Source organism: Acanthisitta chloris, unplaced genomic scaffold (genome assembly GCF_000695815.1).
Source record: "Acanthisitta chloris isolate BGI_N310 unplaced genomic scaffold, ASM69581v1 scaffold9714, whole genome shotgun sequence".
NCBI lineage: Eukaryota > Metazoa > Chordata > Aves > Passeriformes > Acanthisittidae > Acanthisitta > Acanthisitta chloris.
The window spans coordinates 190,973-195,775 of NW_008670985.1; positions in this window are offsets into that span (position 1 = coordinate 190,973).

Below are 4,803 nucleotides of genomic sequence, written 5' to 3' on the forward strand. Positions count from 1 at the left end.
GTAGGATCATTAAGACTCGGCTGCTCTGGTTACTGCCATGATATCTGCTTGCTGTGTGCAGTGTAAATGGTCACCTTTTGGCAAAGACTGGTGAGGAAAGGGCTCCAGAGCAGGGTCTGTCAGAGCTGTGATGGGCAGGCCAAGGCACCCAACCCAGAGCAGAACTGCTTGTTAGGTCACCCTTCTCCCCAACGCTTTAGTGTGTCCATCTGCAAGGGAAATCTGTTCTGGTTGACTTGCTAACATTGCATGCTCCAATCTGGCCACACACAGGACACAACCTCACCCTACACCCTGTGTTTACACAGCACTTCTTCTATTTACACACACCTTCTGCTTGCACTGCACAGAGATGGCTGAGGGAGGCCACGTCTCACCCATGGGGAAGGTGGAAGGAGGGAGGGAGAAGGGAGAGAGAACATCATCCTCCTTGCCCCTTTCTGTGCCAAACAACTACCAAACCCCATAGGCTACTCACTCTGAACACAGCTCCTCTAATGGATCCCAAGTTCAAGACCATCTTTGAGAGAGCCCCATGATATCTCCCTGGCCATTAGCAGAACTGAAACATCTCACAGCTCAGGAACTGGAGGCTCAGAGAAATTTCATTGACCAAAGAGGGTTTTGTTCTTTCCCACAGTTGTCAGATCAGGATTTTGCAGGCTGGAAAGTTTTCTTTTCACCTGGAAATTGTGAGTTATTAGGCTGCCTATCAATATGAAACAGAACACCTACAGAATATTTCTGCCTTTTTACCATCATTCCAGATAATTCACCATCTCTGCTAGGAGACCCTGATCACTGCCAAAATTCCCCCATTTGTAATCTCTCTCATATCTCTATTATAACAACCATTACCCTTAACTTTACTGGCTATCTTTAAAAAGCAGCTCAAGTTTCCTTTCTTATGAGAACTGCTATCTGATCCTTTTCCGCTTGTAAAGTGTTCATACTTCATTTTTGTGTCTTTCTTCTACCTTCTTAAACAGGAAAAGGCTTTTTTCTTCCTGAATAAGCAATAAATATCTTTTCATTATCAGGATATTCTATGATTTTGAAATGTCTGTAAGAAAAACCAGAGCAAAATTGAGGGGGAAAAAAGCTTACCACAAAATGCACTTTCAGAGTAACAAATCATATTTGAGAAACTACATAAAATTTGGTACACAGTTGCAAGTGAAAAAAATGGTGCTGTTTTTACAATTTTTGCAATATTTTCTCTAGAATTTTCTTCTTCATTGATTTTTTTATGCTTTCTGAATGGCGGTTCAGTCTTAAGGTTTGAAGTAGCATTTGTTTAAAATCTCACTTAAAAATTAAATGAGCTAATTACATAGTCTTAAGTGGAACTAACTGGTTCAGTTTGGGTCAAATGAAACTATTTTGGTTGACCCAAACCCATCTTTTAGTTATTACATTGTGTCAAAACTTTCAAAATTTCCATTTCAGATTCTCCCAAATCATTTTTTCTTTCCAATTTTTTGATTTGGCAAATGAACCCAAACCTCTTCCATTATTCACCCAGGTCTGTTCTGTAACAGCTCACATCACTCACATTGTTTTACTTAAAATTTCACACATGCACACACCCACCCCACTCACTAATTTTAGCCATAATTGCTCTCAGCCTGGGGATTTGTACTCTTTCACAGTGCTGCTTAGGCCTGTGCTCTGTTAGCATATGGAATTAGATCATGATCATTTATTCACAGGCAACCATCAGTTGTGAGATTCACGTTCAATCCATCTCTATCTGCCAGAGGAAGGTTTAGCAGGGAATTGCTGGATTTTGATGCAACACATTTTGCTAGAAATGTGTTCTCTTTATTTTTAGAAACACTGAGGACATTTTACTAACACAGCTCAGCACAGTTGCCTGAAGACTGAAGTTACCCTGATAAGAAAAATCTTTTTCCCTTTGCAGCATAGACATTTTAAAGCCTTGGTGATTGGAGCTGCTGACCACGGTGCTCCCATGGAGCTGGTGGTACTATGGGTGCTCAGTACTTTGGACATGGCACAAAACAACCCTCCCTTCAATCACCATTGTGTCAGTGCATGGCAATAAAGCAGAGCAAGTACACAAAAAGACAGAAAATAAAGACACGTGGGTAGTATGAACAATATATGTATACATAAACCTCTCACAGCAAGATAGGGCTATATGCAAGGTAGATGAAGAGTCCTCAGACTAAAAGGAGGGAGTCCACATACCTTCCTGCCAAGGAAGCTGAGGGCACAGAGCTCATGGGATCTGGGGCTCCTTCCCAGGGGAAAACACTCCTCCTATACTGGTCCAGTCCATGCTGTGCCAAAATTCAGTGTCTGATACCCACCATCATTGAACAAGACTCATTTCTCTCTTGCTCCCTGACATGGAGAGACTCTTCATGGGACCTGACCCCAGTGGAAGACCCATGGGAACTCCACTACGCTCGATGGATCATCTTGAATTGAGATGGTTCCACATACCCTACAGGACAGACTGCTTGTCCCTGCTGGGAGAAGCAATCAGGGGGAAAGTGCAGCAAAATATGGCACGGTGTAACATGAAATAAGGAAGCAGACAGGACAAAGGGAAACATTCAAATCCAGGCTCACCGTAAAGTCTGGAGGGACTCTTCCAATATTGGTTCTGCACCTGTGTATCACAGGTCAGAGAATCTCTCACAGTCTCCAGCCAAACAACGTGTGCTTAGCTGGAGTTTGTGTTTCATAAAGACACTCTAGAGCCAGACAACTCAGGTTTTGTTAGTGAACTGCATCCAAAGTTAACCATTGTACAGAAAATATGCATCTTGTTTCCAGTTTGGATTTCTGACCTTAAATTCTACTCCTGCTTTGTGTTTTATTACTTTGGCCTGCAAGGCTGCAGGACAGCTCTCAGGTTAGACACCTCCTCTCTGCATGAAGTCTCTGTCACCCACAAACATGAGACATTCAGAATGCTCAATCAAGCTCTAGTTGTTCCTCATCCAGAACATTTATCCCTAGTTTCCTTTAGCCAAGACAAAAAGTTAGCTGAAATACCAATAAGGAAAACAACTGTTTAAGCCACTGAAAAGGATGGTCTGAATTCAGAAGAATTTGGCTCCCTGAACATCAAAATACTATGCTTGCCCATGCATTCTACAGCAAATGCACTCCCCCACTGAGGATGATTATTATTACTATTGCTGGGGCACTTGTGCAAAGGTTTGAGTTCCCATGTCAAGGTTTCAGGTTCATCCCACCATAGCTTGTCCATTCTCCCACATTTCACCCCTCCCTGGGGCTCTGCATGACACCCCAGAGCCCTCACTCAACACCTCACTGCTCTGCACAAGGCTAAGGACTGTCACTCAGCACTTGGGAACTGAAGTGGTTCAAGGATACAGGATAGTCTCTGAAAGATCATCACTCTGCCTAATGCTGCTCATTACCCTTTGCTGGCCTTTCTCTAAATCCCCCTGAGCCCTGCAATGGTCCTTAGAGATCTGAGCAGCAGGAAGAGGAATCCCTTCCACATTTCTCTGCAGCTGCAATTTTGTTCTCTGAGACACTCAGGGACACTGGGGTGTCAGGGGACCCAGCAAATCCCTCACATCATCTGGTCCCCATAACATGAGGAGCAGGGTAACATTTGTGTCAGATTAGTGGCAAGCACAAGGCTGTGCAAAGGACTTTTTGTTTGGGTTTGTTTTCTGTTGTTTCCTTGTTAACTTCTGGGTGAAGAAAAATTAGCAAAGGAAATATCTGCTTGGAGTTAGCCAGGCACATTTCAGTTTCAGATTTTTAACTCTTCAAAATAGTTACACCTCCAACTCATTTTCGATTGAAAAATCAGAGGATATTCCATAATCAAAATGTTTTCCAAGATTCCCACAGCCTGTTAGTTCAACCCTAAACTCACTAAATGTTTTCCAAACCAGGGGATCCATTTACCTTCTGGTGGGACCAAACCCTTATTCACCATTTGCCTCTTTGCACTTTCTCTGATTCGTGATTTCGACACAACAATGAGCACCACAGTGTGTGCCCCAAGAGACATCATGCTGGTGGCAGTTTGAGGAGCTTCATTTTGAGGTTCTAGCTGCCTCCACCTTGAAATTCTCCCCAAAATGCCTTAAATGGCAAGTTTAGACCCATGAATGAAGGCCCAGCATCTGGGGAGATTTCTCCTGGAACATGGCAAGCATTGGGTAAGGCTGAGTGTCAGCCAACCTTCTCTCCCACGCCTGTCACCCCACGCACTCAGCCTCAATATTATGTTACTCTTACAGCTGTGGAGGATTTGACAATGAATTTTGACCCTCCCTCTGAGCACTGATGAGGAATGGGGAGAACAGCCAGCGAGTCCAAAATGGACAAGCGCAGAATGGCGCAATTTGTCTGCAATACACTGAGAAAGAACTGGGTATCTCCAGAGACACCTTCATCCCCTCCAACCCCACACAACCATCTCATGACAGCTCAGCATCAGTAGTCACTTCTGAGCACCAGGCAACAATACACTGGCAAATACACTGAGGCCAGGGCTTCAAAATTACACAGCTCGAGGATAGCCTTAGAGGCTCCATGCACAGGCACTGGTGCCTGCTGCCACATGATGCTGCTGGCAACAGGGATGATTTTGGCACTTCAAAACAAGCACAGAGCCAGATTGCAACTGGAAAGAACAACTGTAACTCTCCTGCAGTCAAAGAGCTCCTAGGTTTCATACCCACTGAGAGTCTAGCCCCAACAGCACAATACGGAAACTTGAGGGCACTTAATCAAATCAACTCTCTTAACTGTTTGAGTTCATCTTTCTCCATAAAATGT